At 38.3% G+C, this 20,487-nt stretch overlaps 1 protein-coding gene across 2 annotated transcripts in view; it reads right to left on the reverse strand.

Moving 5' to 3' along the window:
* The window catches only part of GRIK1 (glutamate ionotropic receptor kainate type subunit 1), a 370,466-nt gene that overhangs the window by 60,706 nt on the left and 289,273 nt on the right, over nucleotides 1-20,487 (reverse strand). The gene's annotated exons all lie outside the window — the stretch shown is intronic.

Consider the following 20,487-nt stretch of genomic DNA (forward strand, 5'->3'; position numbering starts at 1 on the left):
CAAGAAGCCTTCAGCTCTCATCTAAGCCTACTATATGGCCAAGCTAGATGCTGTAACTCAAGTGCTGTAACACAGAAGAAATTCTTCAGATTCTTGAACTTCGCCACAAGAGTTTATTGCTAAGGAAGGCTATAATGCCAAACACTGGCACCAGCTTTAGAAAAGAGATGGCATTTTCCATACTTTGACTATTGTTGACAGTGTTCCTATAAACACTAGGGTGCTTCTGCCCCTTTGAATCAGCATTTTTGTATCCTTTGGATAAATACCTAGTAGTAAAATTACTGGGTTGACTGATGAATGGATAAAGAAGATGTAGTATGTATGTGTGTATGTATGTGTATATGTGTGTATATACATATATGTATACACACACACATAGTGGAATATTACTTCATCCAAAAAAGGATGAAATCTTGCCATTTGCAACAATGTGGATGGAACTGGATTGTATTATGGTAAGTGAAATAAGTCAGTCAGAGAAAGACAAATATCATATGATTTCACTCATATGTGGAATTTAAGAAACAAAACAGATGAACATAGGGGAAGGAAAGGAAAACTAAGATAAAAACTAAGAGGGAGGCAAGCCTTAAGAATCTCTTAAATACAGAGAGCACATTGAGGGTCGCTGGAGGGGCGGTGAATAGGGGGATGGGCTAAATGGGTGGTGGGCATTAAGAAGGGCACTTTTTGGGATGAGCATTGGGTGTTATATGTAAGTGATGAATCACTAAGTTCTACTCCTGAGACTAATACTACATATATGTTTAGTAGCTTGAATTTAGATAGATAGATAGATAGATAGATAGATAAACAAATAGCGTATTTTTACAGTTGATAGTAATGTGTGTTGTTACACTTGCTGAGATACTGGTAGTCACCTTCTCTGCCCTGGGACAAGAAAAATTGGTATCGAATGCAAGTCTGGAGCATCGTCCTGTGTATGTTTAGGTACACCTCCTGGCACTGTAATCTCGTCGTCCTCCCCACCATATTCCAATCCTACTTTTTGTACTCTGGTCACTTTCTATTTTGCACGTCAAAGGCTGCTTCCGTGGACTGGTGTGTTAAATGAGAGTCACTAAAGAAGCTACAGCATTAGAGTCCTAGCATCTGCCTGCGAGTGGAAGACAATTTGTTGGAAACTTCAGTTGGGTAGAAATCTCTACTACTGTGGTTGGACTCAATCAGTGTGCGGGCCCCTTCTTCATGCTTCTCAAAATGTGCAGTTTTAACCTCTTCCTGATCTGTGTGGAAGGAGGTAGTTTTCTTCATTAAAGTTCTACAGAATTTTCCGAAAGGTTTTTCCTACAGGCAACTTTTCCTTCTTGGGGGTCATGCTGTGAGTCAATTCGATACATTGTCCAGAGTTTACCGAGCTCTCTGAAAATGTGCAGAATTGGTAGCATTTATCTCTTGATGTAGCATACAGCTCATAGCAGGGTCTTAAAATCCAGTTCAGAAATCCAATTTCATTTCCACTAAGTGTGTCTATTGTGTCCCTTTGTTTGGATTCTGTTGTGTTAGTTTTATTCTTGAATTTAGTGTTCCAGTCGCTGGTGCGGTGTAATTCCCGCTTCTCGCTTCTCCTCCCTGCTCATCCAAGTGGCAAAAAAGTTCATTTTTCATGCTCTAACAATGCTTCCTTCCCTGCCTCAAATATCTACAAAGACTCCCTGCCTGGTTCTTTACTGAACTGAAATATCTTTTGACCTTCAAAGTCAAGCTTCTCATTCTTGACACAGTTGCCTGTGTCTTCCTGCCTCCCATCCCTAGATGAGCATTTCTGTACAAGTTCTTTGTTTTGTTTTTCAAAGTAATTGTTGATAAGCATTTATTAATCACCACTGCATTATTGATTAGGGTGAATAGACAATGACTAACTCCTGGATACGAGGAATAAGATCCATAAGGAATCCATTTTCTGGAGCAAGGCTGAAGCATATACAATTTGGATAATGATATATAATTATATTAGTCATAATTACAATTTGCTTGCCTTATGGAGAAGTATTTGCACAAGGAACAATTATTGTATGCTTAACTGAAAACACTACTTAAACTATTGTCCCTATTTTAGGAAATAGCTTTAATTTGCACCCTGCATTAGACCTCTTGACAACAGTTGTCTAATAGCAAGTGAATCAAATGGTGTGACTTTCTTTTCTCTTATCAGACACATTATCTGATGGCCAAGAGACAGAAATCAAGAGCTGAGAGAAGAAAAACAAAAGTTGTCATTAACGTCTTACTGTATGCTTTTTCTCAAGATGATATTTTTGTCCAAATAAAATATATATATTTTAGTTTTGAGGAAGGAAGTGACTAGTATCTAACTCTAGGCTCTTGTAGTAGTCAACTTTTAACTTCATTCTGGTAAAATGATTGCTTGTATTCCTTTTTTTTTTTTTTTCCTAAAGGGGACTTAAATATATAAAAGCACATAAAACCTCCTTTCTTAGAATTTTCCCTGACACAGCCCTTCTTGCTTGCCATAGGGAATAAATTCTTTCTTATTGAAAGAGACTTCCTTTTTGAGAGCAGGAGAGAATGTGCTTTTCTAGTAGATGTGATCTTTTAAGGGCAATAGTTTCTAGCATTTTCATTTATGTATTAGGAATTATGCTTTCTTGTAAGAATATTGTAAATAAAGGTTCATGGCGAACCCAAAGGTTAGCTTCCTTTGGAATTAGATTAAGATGAGAGAAAGAAATTGTTAAATGACTATTCTATATATTGTTAAAACTTGTCAAAATTTAAAAATAAAGGAAAAAGTGAAAAATACTGTATGGCCGGTGTTTGTGATAGTGGCCATCATCTAAGAGTTTCATCCACAGATGACCTGATTCTCTAGGGAAATGTGTCTTAAATTGTCAGTTGTTTAGGCCCTAGACTCTATAAAATGTAAATGATTTCTGTCTAAGAGAAAAGACAACCTCCAAATTAAAATTTTATTGCCCTGGTACATTAACCATTTTTTATTTCCAGGTGGCCCCCACAATTAATTTTCCTCTAAATTTCCTTGAAATGAGCTTTGCCATCTTGCCAACTCCCTCAAAGTGAAATGTGTCTTCAACACATACTCACCTTATATTTGTATAGTCACATCTGTAACTATTTTAAAATTGTAGTTTGACATTTTGGAGATGGTCCTACCAAGATGCTCAAATAAACTCACCTGCCAGAACCAACCTTATGAATCATTTAATCTCAGAAACTTCCTATTTTTTCCCAGTCCTGGAGCAAATTCCAAGGACTAGTGGAATTTACCTTTGCTGAATCTTTGTTTTTGTTGTTCTTCTCTCTTCCTTTGATTTTATATTTTGATACTGATTTTCGCCCAAGTCTCTCGGTCTGTGAGTATCTTGCTTAACTCATAGTTTGGGGTATTTCTCTTTTTAAACTGGGTGCAAGGATGAGTAGATCTGTGTCTGTTCTCTGACCACTTGGCAATAGTCAAAGGAACATTTTGTGTCTCAGAAGACCTTGGTTTTGGCCATGACCAAGTCTAAGGACCTGTGGTTATTTGAATACTAGACTAGTCTCAAGAACATGTGAATCTGATTTGAACATGGCCACTAAGTCATTTTCCACTGGTGGCAACATTGAATGGGAATCTGACATTTTGTTCTGAATACATGGTGGCCTGATATAAAAAGGAAAAGAATCTAATTCTGTCTGTAGTGTGAAAGATGAATAGAAATCTGATTTGTTAGCCTTTTTCTTTTGTCTGAGCAAGAATATATCTCAGGTCCACTGGAAAGAAGAAATACCCCTTCAGTTCCATGCCCAACATATTTTGTATTCTACCTTTACTTTCAACTCATGGCTGAGGTTGTGGAAGTGAGGCTACAACTCTCAGTGACTATCTCTTATGTCTGAAAATGAGAAAAGCCTCTTTACCTCATTGTGTGAGTATGAAATTTACTCTCACTTTCAGAAAATATTAATAAATTAGATTATAAACCTTCCGAATAAAAGGATCTCTTTCTTTGGTTACCTCCTTGATTGCTTATGTTAATATATCCAGGATTTCAGTTATATAGAGAAACTAAAGTTTTACTATATTTTCTGTGCTACCCTTAAAAAAATGCTGGCTTAGAAGCATTCTTAGGTAGAAACTCAAGTTCATATAATCAAAGTGCATCTTTGACCTCAATATTTTTCCCCAATTTTATCAGTATTGAGTTATAGTTTAAGCCCACCTCTTTTTACCAATTTATTTTTTGTTTCTTGACAAAAGAAGAGGCTAGTTAATCTGAAGTTCTTTAACTAAACTGGTTTGCTAATTAGATAAGCTAGGACTGCTACATAATGCTTAAAATAAAGAAGATGTAAAATTATGTACGTAATTATTGAATAAGATTCTGAAAAATTTTTTACAACAGTAATTATGCTGTGTAATGTATCAGTTTAAACATAATTTCCAAGTTCCTTATTGAGTTTAAGACCTTAAGCTAGTGATAAATCAAGTTAATTTATGGATAATCTTTGAATTATTATTGAACTAATAATAATCTTAATAATACTTGAATTCTTGAGATGGTTTCTCAATAAGAGATAGTACAGATGCATTGGTCACTGTATATGTGTGTGTACATACGTACATGTATATCTCTATATATCTTATTATTTTTACATGTTATAGAGAAACTGTCCTTTGGGTCATGGTAATGAACATGCTTATTTTTGTTATTTTGAAAAAGGTGTTCGAAGGCTGTATGCGGCTCTATGGGGCTGCATATTTGTTTACAAGGTAAAGAGAAAAAAATATGCTAAATTACGAAAAAGTATAGCGAACAAAAAAACGTGTGTGTATAGTATTTGAGGGAACTGACTTCTGTTCGCCTTGATGCAGACATGATAAGTCTGAATAAAAGCAAAGATGTGTGTTAAAATTTTGGCAAAATTTGCTCAGCTTTCGTGGCTTTATTAATAAGATATATATTTTAAGTTTGTGAATCCTTTTATGTCAAATGCTTGTATGAATGTAAAACTGGTGGGTTTTGTTTTTAAAAAAACATGACAGTTGGTCTTGGAGTACTTAGTCTTCTCTTAAGAAGATGTAATGTTTATAATTTTCCTTCTATGTAATATGATAAAATAGACTTTCATTGTCAACATCAACAAGTGATGTCTACTTTCTCCTCCTAATTATCTGAAGTTTTTGGTATAAGCTATGGATTGGAAAATGGGCCTTTGTCAAAGAATGACAGTCTCAGAGCCTCACAGAAAAATGGTGCTAGATATACCTACCTATTGGTACTTTAAGAAATAGAGTCATGGGTACAGACTTTGGAGTTTAAAGTGACATCACTTAGACAACTGTAACCATACCAGAGCTGGTTTGATATGTGCAGAGCTGGATGCGGGGCTCAGTCCCATGAACTGTGAGATCATGATCTTAGCCCAAATCAAGAGTCAGATGCTTAAACTACTGAGCCACCTAGGTGCCCTGCTAATGTGGTTTTAAATGTTCTGTTAAGGGAATGAAGATATCCTTTCTTTATCTTCAAACCTCAAAATAGTAGCCTAAAAATGATACATTCTTTTTCTTTTTCTTTTTCTTTTTATTGTAGAAAGAAAGAGAGAGTGTACATGAGCAGGGGCAGAGGGAAAGAGAGAGAATCTTAAGTAGTCTCCACGTTCAGCTCAAAGCCCGACGTGGGGCTCCATCCCACGACACTGGGATTGTGACCTGAGACAAAATTAAAAGTTGGACTCTCAACTGACTGAGCCACCTAGGCACCCCAATAAATGATGCATTCTTTATATGATATATTATTCTCTCTGAAGCCCTAGAATCCAGTAATAACTCACTAGATGTTATGGCAATGTGGTAATTTGCATAAAACCAACAAATATATATCTTCCGTTTTATCAGGATAGAGTTTGACAAATTGGTTGTTTAAATGAGGTCATGCCAGAATTATTATATTTGACAATAAACCTCATTTAGTCAGGTGTAGCAAACCCACCGTTACGGAACAAATGCTATCCTTCATCTGTAGACCCAAGATCCAGAAAACTCTCTCAGGAAACTGATTTGTTATTTGTTCTGTGGCTTATGGAATCTCAGACTTATAGGTGATAAGGAAAGTCATTTCCTGATAGATCAGGAAATCTACCAGATGTGGGGCACTTCAAAGAGAAATTCACCAAAATACATAAATGCATTACAGGAATGCTGTGCAGATGAATTTCTTGGCTTTACTTTCTTACCCACGTGTGGTAGGGTGAATAACATCCCACTACCTCCAAGGGTCAATGTCCCAATCCCCAATAGTTTAAAATATACAAAGGAGAATTTATTTTGTAGATGTGATCGAGTTATAGTTATTAAAACGGGAGATCATACTAAATTATGTGGGTGAGCCCAATGTAATCACAAAGGTCTTCATAAGAGGATCCCAGTAGAAGTCAGACAGGCAGATGCAGAGGAGCAGAGAGAAAGAGACTTACAAATGCAAAGCCCTTGCTGGTTTTGAAAATAGAGCCAAGGGTCCACAAGGCAAGGATTATTGGAGGCCTCCAGAAACTGGAAAAAACTGTTTCTGATTTTCCTATAGAGATTCCAGAAGGAACCAGTCCTTTCAACACCTTAACTTTAGCCCACTGAGATCACGTCAGGCTTATGACTTCAGAATGGTAAGAGAATAGATTTGTGTTGTTTTTTTTTTTTTTTAATTTTTTTTCAACGTTTTTTATTTATTTTTGGGACAGAGCGAGACAGAGCATGAACGGGGGAGGGGCAGAGAGAGAGGGAGACACAGAATCGGAAACAGGCTCCAGGCTCTGGGCCATCAGCCCAGAGCCCGACGCGGGCTCGAACCCACGGACCGTGAGATCGTGACCTGGCTGAAGTCGGACGCTTAACCGACTGCGCCACCCAGGCGCCCCAGATTTGTGTTGTTTTAAACCACCAAATTTGTGGTGGTTTATGTAAGCGGCAATCGGAAACGAATATACCTTACAATAAAAGAGCCCATAAGAGCAACAAAAACATGTCTGGAACAAAAACAAGCTTTTGAAAATGCAATCAGAGATTCCTTTAGACATTTCCATATAGAAGTTAATTTTCTGGCCTCAGTAGTTGCTTTAAAACAGTAGCTCTGAATCTGTTGGCCATGTTTAAGGGGCTTGTGTGGTTGATTAACAACTTATTACACCCATGAAAACTAATCAGGTCCAAACACAATGACACAGACTTTTTGTAATATGAACCATCTCTGAAGATAATTTATTATACAAGAGGGGTCTTCTAAACAAATTATCTGAAACTTTGAAATAAAACAAAAGGATGACTCCATGTCCCTTAAGGTCCTATGGAACATTGTCTAACAGGCCCACCCACGGATGATTTAATTCTCCAGACAATTGTACTTCTGCTTGTTTTACTATGTTCTATTGTTTAGGGTCAAGACTATGAAATTATATGTTAACTTGTAGATGTTTGTCCAATAGAGATGCAAATAATTCATGTCTGCTACAAAGGATAAGCTTAAAGGTTATGGTTTTACTGCTCTGTAGGGCTATAGTCTTGTCTGAGCCAGTCTCTCCCAGCCAATTCTTCTACCAAGCTTTACCATCCTGCCAGTTCCATTGGGATGGTAAGTGTATTTTTGGCACATCCTTACTTTGTATTTGCATGAGAGTCATGTTGATAACTTTATAAAGTTACACATTGACAAATGCTAAGTGCTACTGATATATTATTTCATTTGAGTCTTACAGCAGCTACATAAAGTAAGAAGAATTGTCCCCACTTTAATGAAGAGAAGAGGCCCTGCAGTTAGTAAAACGTACTGGAAAGATCCATAACTGATTCTGCCTCATATTCTCTCTCCTTCGCCACACTCCATTCCCATGGATAAGGTCATGGGAAAGAAAATGAAGAGGTGTGGGCCAATTTCTCCAAATTTAAATCCTGACACTGGACTTTGCATGAGTCATGAGGAATGAACATTCTCAAGCCAAGACATAAAAAACTAAAAAGGAAAGATAAATGAACATTTAAAATCGGCATTAAAATCTTGACTTACCACTAACTCAGTGGCATGTGTGAAGCCTGGGTTGCCCAAATCGACCCAATTCAGATCTGCTGGGTTCAGTTAGAAAGCCAAAACCCTGCAACTTGGCCTTTAGTATGCTGCCTGTCGGTTTCCTCATGTAGCACAGAACAGCCTCTCCTGAAGATCAATATCACGTGACTGGAAAGTGCCGTTATCATGACGAAAAACAGAAGAAGCTGTCGCCATTTATGTGCAGTTACCTGATTAGAGGTCCCCAGGCAACTGGAATCTACACACAGTATTCCAATGGCTGTCAGCGTGCAGAGCAAGGGAACCATCTAGAAAGTGTTGAAGTCTTGGTATTATGCTAGTTTGGTTGAAATGCCTTTAATTTTCCCACCATCACTTCCCTTTATTGCCCTACAGAACCCTATTCTACCTGCTGATCAGCTGATTAAATGGGTCCCAGGATGGTCCTATTTTCTAGGGTTTTCATTTTGGATTTACTTGTGTGTGGCTATTCATTGACTTTTTACCATAAATGTTGATGATTTTGCTGACTTAAAATTTAACTGTAAGACTGAGGAGTATGTTTAAAGTCTTTTATCTCCAATCACAACAAGTCTCCTCCCTTGGAGCCTTCCTCCTGGATTCCCCCCAGAAACCTTTCTCTTCAATACATTGTTTTTCTCATTTTTCATCAAGCTAACAATACCTCCTTTTCTGTTATTCTGAGAGGTCACCAATGCCTTGACTTTTATATGGCACATCACATGGCAATGTGACAGAAGCAGTTTGTAGTTCAGAAGGCTGTATGGACAATGCACAGTTTTCAAGATCCTTTAATCAAATCATAAACTGATGTGCTTTTATGAGCTTAGCTGAAAAACATCACAAATTGCATTTAAAAACAACAAAATGATAATACTGCTAATAAACTCTTAATTGGTTTTCACATACTGTTCACAAACAAATTTTAGCCATAAACCCAGCATTGTAAACAAGATGCTTTCTGACATAACGGTAGTTTTACTTGTTGCCAAGTTTTAACTTGGTGTACCAGGAAGATCTTGACTTTGGAATCAAATGACATAGGTTTGAATCCTGGCTCTATCTTTGATTAGCCGGGTGACTCTGGGCAAGTTACTTAAGTTCTGCAAACTCCATTTGCAAAAATCAATACTGTCTTTACCTAGTTGTTGTAAAGATTAAAAGAGATAACGCTTCGGAGCATCTACTGTCAGGTGGAAGGTCAATAAAAATCCAGTTCTTTTATTATCTTGACCTAGTGAGGAATTCCTTAACTGTCCTCACAGATACATGATTGCGTGTAGACCATTTTGCAATGAACCTCACTCCATCTCAGAGGCTTTCTTTTGTTCACAAGAAAACCACAGGCCCAAAATTCTGTGACTTGGGCCAGGCCAAGTCACCAAACCAGTCCTTAATATCTTACCTAATTGTAGTTTCAACCTTGCCTAGGAATATAAACCTTAAACTGGCAGTCAGGAGTTTTCTGATGGGTGCCAATGAGTTTGTAAAAGGAGCTCTCTCCATCCCCACAAAGAAAGATGAGGTAATCCCTCCCCCGCCACCCCCCACCAAATAGAAAGTGACCTTGCCTGGAACAGTTCTTTCTTTTCTTTTGTTTAAAACTTTCTCCAACCCCCCCCCCCCTTCCTATAAAAATTTCCATTTTATGTAACTCTTTAGAGCACCTCTCTACTTGCTGGATGGGATGCGGCCTGATTCACAAATCATTTAATAAAACCAAGTAAATCTTTAAATTTACTCTGTTGAATGTTGTATTTTAACACTTTATGCTGCTTGTCAGAAAAAAACAAACTGCCTCCTTACATCATCAATTATATTAATGTGGTGGCTCTCAAATTGTAATGAGCACAGAATCATCTGGTTACATGTTTGAGGTGGGAACCAGGGATCTACATTTTTTTTTACAAGCACTGCACTTGCTTTTGATGAAGATGGTCCTCAAACTATAATTTCAGAATTATTCAAATAGGGCTCAAAGCTTGTCCACTCCATAGACTCTATATTGCCTATGTTTGCTGAACAACCTTACCAAGCTTTCAAGCATGGAGTCTGATTCCAGTTCTGAAGGAGTTCAAACTTGGATGATTAAGGTCTCTCTGTCTCTTTTTTCATGGAGTATATAATTTAAAAGTTAATGATGGGGTGGCTGGGTGGCTCAATCAGTTGAGCGTCCGACTCTTGACTTTGGCTCACGTCATGATCCCAAGGTCATGGGATCCAGCCCTGGATGAGGCTCTGCACTGAGCACAGAGCCTGCCTTCAGATTCTCTCTGTCTCCTTTTGCCCTCCCCCACTTTGTACTCTCTCTCTGTCTCTCTAAAATAACATTTAAAAAAATTAAATGAGTAAATGATAATAGTTTCACATAATTGGGAAAAGTGAGCCATGGATGTATGATTAGTGTAGTCTTTAGGAGAAAATGGAGATTGAAGTCATAGAAGGTAAGCAGGGTTTGAAAAACCGTGTACTCTTATGGCTCTCAGTGTAGCACTGGTCCAGTGAAACACTGTCATCATGTGATTAGGCATATAGTGATTGGATGTTATACTCCTACATTCCAGGAAATATTTAGAAATAATACAGACCCCTCTGAGAGAATGCTTTTTGGTATCTTGTGAGCAAAAGAGATCTACTGAATCTCTTCAAAGTCTGTTCTTGCCCTGAAAAAATGGATTTGTTCCCAAAGATCCTGGTTGCTAGAATTATTCTTGGGGTCACACTGACCTCAGAGGTCCTCTTTTGGGATATATCCCTAGCATGGTCCTAAACCAAGTTTCGGGGGGGGGTTGTTTGTTTGTTTGTTTGTTGTTTCTGTTTTGTTTTTTGCTAGTGTTTCCTCAGTGGAACATTATTCTGGTGATAGATGAGATTTCATGGCGTGACCATAATAGTCCAAAGCTCACACAGGAGTGTGGATCTGAATGAGGCCTGGAAGTTTCAGAGATATACTCAGAGTCTGGGGACCCCTTCTTGCTGACAGTCCTGGAAACATTTACACTGATCTTCAGGTATTTTCCACTACTCCTCCACAGCAACAATCAGAGCAGTTATAACATGTACTGTGGTGTTTCAGATTCCTCGTTAGAGCACTTCCTTGGAATACTATTTCCAATCACCTAGAGAATAAAAATCCACCTTTCTAAACATACTATTTATGGCTGTTCCCTACTGACCTTTCCGCCCCATCTGGCCCTTGAAGAGGAGCAGCATTTGTCACCCCAAAATATGTCTCTCGGGCATAAGGATTTTAGGCTGATCACTTTTTTTTTAAAAACGACAGTTACAGAGCAGCTCTGAAAACCAAAAAGAAGTTATCCTTTTGTGAGAACAATTTACAAGGGAAATCTCCAAATTGTAAGGGTGTCTCCTTCTCTGTACCAGGAAGAAGAGAATAAGTAAATCTATAGAAACTTAACAATGAAGCAGACATGCTTTTAAATCTGCATAACAACCATGCCCTTGTTTACTGTGCTTTGCTGGAAAAGCTGGCTCCTTCCTCTGCCCCACAGTTTCTCAGCTTTTCTGGGCATTTCCCATGTATATAAGAGGTATACATGTTATTAAACTTTTGTTTGTTTTTCTCCTGTTAACCCCCGTTTTTTACTACAGGGGCGTCCCAATCAAGAACTTAGAGGGGTAGAGGGAAATTATTTTTCCCCCCGATGGCTGTACATGAACCTTGTCTTTCAACCATGTGCATGCCTCCTCAGACTCTGTGTATTCATAACTCGTGAATGTGTTCCTGCTATTCCCTATTCCTGGAAGTCTCTCCCCTGATGTGTTCTTAGATATTCTGCTCATTGATAAAAGGTAAGCTTCCCAAGGGCAAGGATGATTATCTGTTTTGTTCACTGATATATCCTAATTGCCAAGAATAGTGTCTGTGTCTAGTAAGTGCTCACTAAATGCTTATTGAATGAATAAAAAAAATCAAGGTCAGTTCCAAAATTGTCTCCTCTATGAAGCCATTCCCAATCCCTTCAGTTAGAACATATAGCTTTTTCCTATGAAATTTAAATACTATTGCATTTATATCTTAGCATAGCCCACATCATAGCAGTATTGTATTACAATTCATGCATTTCCCTCCAGATTAAGGCATCCTTAAATTCAAGGCCAGTGTCGTATTCATCATTTACTTTTGCTGCTCACCTCTCCTCTTGCACCTGACAGTGCTACATGCATGGATTATACCTAGTTCATGCCAATAAATTGAATTTCTGGCTAAATCTTTTATTAAAAATTATCCACTGTTACAACTTTATTTTTTTTTTTAATTTTTTTTTTTCAACGTTTATTTATTTTTGGGACAGAGAGAGACAGAGCATGAACGGGGGAGGGGCAGAGAGAGAGGGAGACACAGAATCGGAAACGGGCTCCAGGCTCCGAGCCATCAGCCCAGAGCCCGACGCGGGGCTCGAACTCACGGACCGCGAGATCGTGACCTGGCTGAAGTCGGACGCTCAACCGACTGCGCCACCCAGGCGCCCCTGTTACAACTTTAGAAGATGCAAAAAATGACATACTTTAATCAGAAATTATCTTGAGATAAAATGAACCCTATTCTGTTAAACTTTCCAATGTCAGAGACTTTTGTGGTCCTGTCTGGATCCCAATAGGACAGCCCTATTTTTCTCCACCTCAGCCCCCTATAACTTTGGATTCCCTGCAAGCAGCAAGACTTCTCTCATTCTGGGAAAATCACTTCATCTCAGAGGCTTCCATGTCTTCTTCTGCACATAAAGGTGTTCAATGGAACAGTCTCTGAGAGTCCACTATTCTGTTCCTTCCTCTATGTGGTTTGGAAATGTGCTCAAATTCCCAGCATGTGCTTATACAAGTATCTGCTGCCTGAGTGCAGAAACCGACAGGGCTAGGAACCCATTCTGGACCTTTCTGAAAGCTAAAACCACACTTCTGAAAGTTAAACCAGATAAATGGCGGATCTAAGGAGGAATATCCAGTCCACTTCTCTAATGAATCCATTAGAATGTAATGCTTAGAAATCCTAATACAGAATAATGTCCTTTCCTTTGTCTCTATCATTGCCCTGTCTTTCGGCCTCAGGATACTTGCTGAACTCATTTTTTTTTTTGAGATTAATACCACTCTCACATGTCCATCAAGCAAATAAACTTTAGCTTAAAAAATTACCTTGTATTTTAGCTCTAGTGGTCTTTCATCGTTCACTGTGGCAGGTTCTTATGCTGTAAATCCCAAGTGCTCATCTTTCTGCCGCTTCTTAACTAACCCTTTTACAGCCGTACCCACCAGAGCACAGAGAAGCAAATAGGACTTGCCTAAAGCAATATCATGATATTTTGGCAGAACTGCTGAGTAAGTCCTTCAGTTTTGTTTTCCTAACATCACATTAAGCAAGACTTTTTCAACCCAACTACTTTGCAGCATTTATTTCCTCAGGACCAGGATTCTGGGGTTTAGATTCACTCAGCGTCTCAAGAACTTTCAGTCAAGTGAAGAAAAGAGTCAAATGAATCCAATGGCATTTCATGAAACTGCCTCAAAACCACAAAAGACTTAATTAGACTATGGTTATTTGACTTAATGGTGTTTTAAAACAATATTCACAAATTGTGGGTGAGAAAAAAAATCGCTTGGTGCCATACTTCAAAGATGTCGCCTTCAAAATTGCTTTAAGGGGGAAGTCGCATACATTAGTCTGCCTATTGTAGAATAATTAAGTTGGAATGGTAAAAGTCAATTGTTTTGATATCATTACAGTTCAGTTGAATCATGTTAATTAGAATAGGTTGGGCTTGTTCTCATTTAGATGAGCTTCCGTTCTCTCTCCCTTGGTATGGTGCAAAATTTACTGTCAGCCATCGCTGAATAAAACGTTTTAAAATAAGAAAAACCAATTATAAAAGATGGGCTTTCCAGATCTCTAATTATCAAACTACACCGAAAGTATATTAATGAAAGTACACCTCTGGTTTAATTTTTAATAATCTTATTACTGCTGCATTAAAAATACATAAAACACCTTTCTGAGAAGGGAACACAGCGACACAGCAGTGATGGAAGGTGTTGCTGTTCCTTAGCAGTGAGACTGCAGCCAGTGAACTTGGTTCTTGTGCAGTGTGAAGTCTCCTCTTAGAATCATATGGCTGCAGAAAGTCCGTTTCTTTATCACCTGACATTTGCGACACCAATATAGGAACTGTTTAAGCTCTTGCCGGATTGTACCCCCAGGCAAGTTTGAGCAACTGATATGGAATCTGACTGATTTTGGAAGAGGTGTAAAAGGCATTACACAAATAGTTAATAAAAAGATACTCTTAAAAGGCATGTGCCCAGGACTGAAGCTCTCACCTCTGCAGGAGCAGGGCGGGGGGGGGAGAGGAGGGGCGCTTCTAGCTTCCACCCACCCACCTTCCATCGTGCAGTTACCCTGGGGCAAGGAACTTACAGGCACTCCTGGACAGGCTCATTGTCAGAAGCTGCTTGCAAAGGGGTCACACTCTAATTACAAGACAGGTTGCTTATTTCCATTCGATGTAAATTTACTGAGCATGGGGACTAAAAGATCGTCTTACATCTGCCATCAATAGTTTGCTTAGAACAAAAAAATTACAGACAGACAAAAGCTTGAATGTGGCATCAGATTCACGTATTTCCCCCTGGATCCTTAATGTGCTTTAAGACAAAGAGCCTTCAGAGGAGTCTTTGGGGCTGGGATTAGATAGACTGGTGTTTGAGAATTTACAGCAACTTACTTATTTTGGAATATGTTCATTCAAAATCTGTTTCTTCTCTGTTGCTTCATGATCATTTGAATTTACAATTCTTTTTTATTGAACTATGGCTTTTGGCTTGACTCCTGTATTCATTCATTAATCTCTCAGTTCCAGCTTATCACATTTACCCTCTCTGGAAGGTTTGGGGTAACCTAGTATCCCAGTGTTGTCTTGAATATCTTGAATTGCCCTTCAGATTTCATCTTTGATGTTCCTTCCTCTAAGAAGTCCTAAATCTTAAAGACCAGGTTAGGTATTCTTCCTAAGTTTCCCATAGTGTTCTGTAATTTTTCCCTATGAATGTATGCAATACTCTGTATGGGATTGATGCTTACTGGTCTGCCTCTCCTATGTAACTATTGATTCATTGAGGGCAGGGTATTAGTGGTTTGAATAACTTGTAAAAGATGTTCTCACTGTACCTCTTATGAGGCTATCAGTTGAACATACTGAACAGAAACTTCTTCCATGGAGGTAGTTTTGGTATAACAAAGCAGCATGAACTTTGGCATCATTGAGTCCCAGAGTCAAATCCACTCTGAACTTCACCAGTTGGACAACTTGATCAAAGCAACTGAGTTCCATTTTCCTCACTTGTCAAATGGGAACACAAAACTCTACCTTGCAGGAATGTTAGGAGGATGAGAGCTAAAATACTCTTCATATCTAAGCATCAAAGGATTGGCCAGGAGGGTCTTTACTCCTCAGAGATTTCCAGTAAATGCAGACGTTGAATCTGTGTCCTTAGAGATACCATGTTGTCAGTAAGTCAATGTCCTTGTAAAGACTTGTGTATGAAGCATGAGTAAAGCATTTGATGTTAAGAAGTCACTTGCCAATTAATTCAGGGTGTGTTTACCTACAAACATACTGGCTTGGATGTGGATAGAGACCCCAACAATATTGAGTGCGCCACTGGGTAAAAGCAAGCATCACCCCTGTAGCTTCTTGAGTGTTCGGTATTATCTAGAGGTAGCAGGAACTTTTGCTCTGAGTGGACTTTTCCTTGTAGTAAATCTCTAGGTGATCTCATGCAAGGTTTACAGCAGTTTGTTTTTTTTTTTTTTTTTTTAACGGGATGAGGGCATCACATGTGAAAGTGTTACAAGGCACAGAATTGGAACTCAATCAAGCAATTTGTTGAAAGAGATGGCTTGCTTCCACCATGGCCCTTCTTTAAACTCCTTTGAAATAGAGGACATGCTCTAGCCTTTGAGGGCAAGCACTTTGTTAGACTTGCTCCAGAGGGATCATCACCTATTCTTATTCTCTTGGGAATAGTCTGTCTAGCCTTTTCTGAACTTAAATTTTACTTGTGCTTTACTCTGAGGTTAAAGGGTTGCTGGCAGTTGCTTGGATCAGAAAAATCTGTGAAACAAGAACCTCACTGTGTGATCCAGGCCCTAAGCTGGGGCTAGAAAATGGCAATATTCTAGGGAAAGACACTGAAGTTGACATAAAACCAGGACATATTCACTTCCTTCTTTGGTCTAAGCATAAGTTATGTACATGGTATGAAAGTTAGCACATCATTTAAAATTCTAGCACCACATGACTATAAGCTTTATGTACCCCAAGAAAATCTAATTGTAAACAGTGTGGCTTCCTAAAATTTTAAAAAGTAGAAAGCCAGCTATCAAGTTGAGAGGGGATAAAATTCTCATTTCCCAATGGCCCCAAATAGAAATTAGTAGGAATAAATAAAAAATCATTTCTTAAGAGAAAGCTTTGCTCAGTACCTGCTGATAGAAATCAGGGATGACCTATGAATTTTTAGTTTCTTCCTAAGAACAATCGAGCATGACATCTGACAGAAATCCTGTCATGCATAAGGAATTTCATACAAAAACAACTTTTCAAGCACTGGGAATGGGTGGGAGGGCAGTGAAGAGAATATAAAACCTACTGTTTGTCTCATTCCCAATTCAAAATGTGGAAGGGGCAAATTATGTATTTACATAATCTGAAACTAGAGAGCTAAGGACACTAATTTCTCAATTCACAGGAATAAGGAACCTTCTTGCTATAGCCAGGTACACTGGCCATTCAGTCTGGATTTGCCCTGGGTTGGGATTGTCTCAGTTTGACAACTGAAAATCTCTTATCCTGGGGATACTCTTTGCCTCAGGCAAACTGAGGGGTGGTCATCCTAATTCCGGGATAATTCCAGCGTTGAACTCCCCCCCCCCCCAAATAAATAGCTTCATGGTATCCGTCAAACCATCCTAATTTCTTTACTTTTTTTGAAAGTTGCATACATAACTAAGAAAGGTTTTTCCAGGTCATATTTTCAATATATTTTGTTTATTTGGAAAGCTTTTTTGAACCATAATGACAATTAAGAATTGTCTGTATTTAAGGTGTACAACTTGATGATTTGATATATGTAAGTAACATAAGGTGTCCTAATTTCTGAATTAGTAAAATACAGTGTCCCATAGTATCACTGCAACAGTCACTCTAGGCACTTGATGGGTTCACAAGAATCTAGCTCTGGAGCAGATCTTGGGAAGACCAATTCCTAAAATTAGATCAGTCAAATACATGTAAGTCAAATTCGATGTGGGGTGTTCTAAGAATACTTCCTGTTCAAAGAATCCTATAGTAAACCTTTCTTAAAAGTGAGTAATGGTTCTCACATTTGGTCTTGAATGACTGAATTGTCGTCGTCGTGGTCTTGTTTAAGCTGGGAGCGCCCTGTGCTGGAGTGCATCATTTAGAATAAAATCTGTGTGACTGAAATGGGTCTTCCTCCTCTACCTGCGGCAGTTTTGGTTGGTGCCACACCCAATTTCGATTTACCAGACTAGTGACTTGCTACAGGGAATGTTGGCTTCTGTTGGCCTACAGGAACCTGCTAGCTTTGAGATGCCCGGGGGCTATGCCCCAAACTCCCAGGGGGGAGTAGCCAATGAATGAGTAATTTGGGGCTATGTTAGCTTCATAGGGGACCCATGCATGTTGGGATAAAATACATGTTCCAAAGTCCCATGATGGGGTAAGGCTGAGGCTAGATCTCTCCTAGTGCCTTTCTCTGTCCTACTGAACTTCCCTCATTCCATGACTGGGTTCTCCTGGGTGTTCTCTCAGTAAATAAACTTGCACAAAAGTCTGCATACTAGGCTATACATCTGTGGATCCTGACCTGTATTATATATTATGATATATGAATACAGAATTTACTAAAACTTTACTTCAAATTGGCATGTTTGCTACTATTTATTTGACTTTCATGTTAACAATGATAATATCTTCAAGACAACATGGAAACTTCCCATAATGTCATAGAAGATAGAAAGATGGGACCCAGAATATTGACTGTGTATCACATTACATATCATCTCATTTAATCATAATTAAAAGCCTTCAAGGCAGGTGTTTTTTATCTCCTCTCTGAGCTGTCAGACCGCTTGAACTCACAGACCGCAAGATCATGACCTGAGCTGAAGTCGGATACTCAACCGATTGAGCCACCCAGGTGCCCCAATCTCCTTTCTTTATTGACAGGAAAATGAGTCTCAGAGAGGTCAAGGTAAGATCATTAGTTAATGGGGAAGCCAAACTTAACTTGACTGTCTTATTCTAAAGATTTTGCTATTTTTTTTTTAAATTTAATGTTCATTTATTTCTGAGAAAGAGAGAGAGCATGAGTGAGGGATGGGTAGAGGAGAAAGAGACACAGAATCTGAAGCAGTCTTCAGGCTCTGCTGTGTGCACAGAGCCTGATGCAGGGCTCGAGCTCACAAATTATGAGACCATGACCTGAGCCAAAGTTGGATGCTTAACCAACTGAGCCACACAAGTGCCCCATATTTTTTTTGTTTTTGTTATTTGACTCTTCCTATCTTCTTTTACTGCTTTTTCATCTTCAATTCCTCAATTTTTTTCATCTCAATCCAAAAATGATGAAAATACCTTGATTTCACCAATACCCAATAATCTCATCCATAGTCAAAGTGAAAATTATTGAATTTGAGCTTTCATAAGTTATAATTAATCTTAGAAGTTCATATCTAAAAAAATAAAAATAGAATGAATAAAAAGCATATGCATGTTTTTGTTAATAAATTTGATCCTATGTAAGTCAGCAGATTATGCACTGGAGTTTGCAATGTGAATTTTATCAGGCTAAACATATGCTGCTACTAACATATTCTGCATATGAATAATTGTTTAATGCTTAGGTAACCTTTCACAGAGAGACTTTCATTTATTGTCTTTATTTTCAAAATGTTTTGCTAGCAAATCTTGTTGATAAAATATGAGGGCTGTGAGGGTAATTGCAATTCTTGGCTAGATGTGTTGCTTTGTATAAAGATGCTCTGGTTCCATTTCTGATAATAGCAAGATGAAAAGAAAATGTGTTAGCTTGTTGAATGGGGCAAACTTGGTTGAGGTTCGAAATTAGGTCAACAGTTTGTCACATTCACAAATCTTCATTGTTTCTTTAAAACTAAATCCCATGCCATGGTTGGAATTGTCTTTTAAAATATTTGACAGAGACCACACTCCCACACTCATTGCCTACAATGATTCAGAAAAATATTTCTTTTTCGATTCCTTTCTCGGAAGAATTTTAATCACACCGTCACTTTCTGATTAGATCCTTTTTTTGGGTCATAAATCTTGACTATATTATTTGAGTAAGCTTACATTATTTGAGTAATTAGATAATGTTGTTAACAGCCTGTTTTCTGTTGGTTCAGAATATTTACTTTAAAAGAGGACAGGATATTTAGAAAGGAAAAAGAATGTGGCTCCCTTAAAAGACATTGCCTTTACTGTTATTTATCATGCACCATAAACTTCAAAGTTGTATTTATCATGGAATCGATAAAAAAAAAAAGGAATGAGTAAAAAATCTCTAACATTTATACCCAAAAGGTCAGCTCAAGTCATTAGTGTCAAAACCTGACTTTCCAAGGCAAATCTTAGGATCACAAATTTACATAAAAGCCAATGAACATTTTCATCCTTTTCTTTGAGTGTTTCTTCCTAGGCTGCTCACAAAGGGAGTCAGCATTCACATATTATTTTCAAGTAGTAATTAGCTTGATGTTCAAATGACTGGTTTGTACTTTCAATCACGTAGACAACGAAAGCCCTGGCCGTGGGCTGAACTTGCTTGTTGGCCCACGGAGGACCAAGAAGAAAAGGTGGAAGGATAAAGAAGAGGGTTGCCCTACTCCTCTGCAACCCCACATTCTTCCCTCATATGCCCAACTCCCCTGCAGCTCTGAAAATTAGAGAAAAAGAAAGGCTTGATCCAGGCCTTTCTTCTTTTCTTCCTACTCCTTCCTATTCCTCAGCATGAGTTCATTGTTGCTCTGTGTTGCTCTGTTATATCTTCACTTAGATCTGACATCTTGAGGGCAAGAGGCCACACTTATTTTGGCTAATGTCTCTTTTAGTATCTTCCATATTGCGAACACTGATGAAAGTTTACTTAGGAATAATGGTACAATATAAAGCATGTATATACCTCATATCCTTGGTTAGTGATGGATGATGCAATACACAGAGGATAGAGGATGGCCAACATAATATAACTCCATCCTAACATGCAATCATTCTCAAACTGAAGTAGGAATCACCTAAGTTTCTGGAGGTTGAATGTGGGAAATAATTGCTGGTTTTGTTTGTTTTCAGCAATTTCTTCA

The sequence above is a fragment of the Lynx canadensis genome, chromosome C2 (assembly GCF_007474595.2).
Source record: "Lynx canadensis isolate LIC74 chromosome C2, mLynCan4.pri.v2, whole genome shotgun sequence".
NCBI classification, from domain to species: domain Eukaryota; kingdom Metazoa; phylum Chordata; class Mammalia; order Carnivora; family Felidae; genus Lynx; species Lynx canadensis.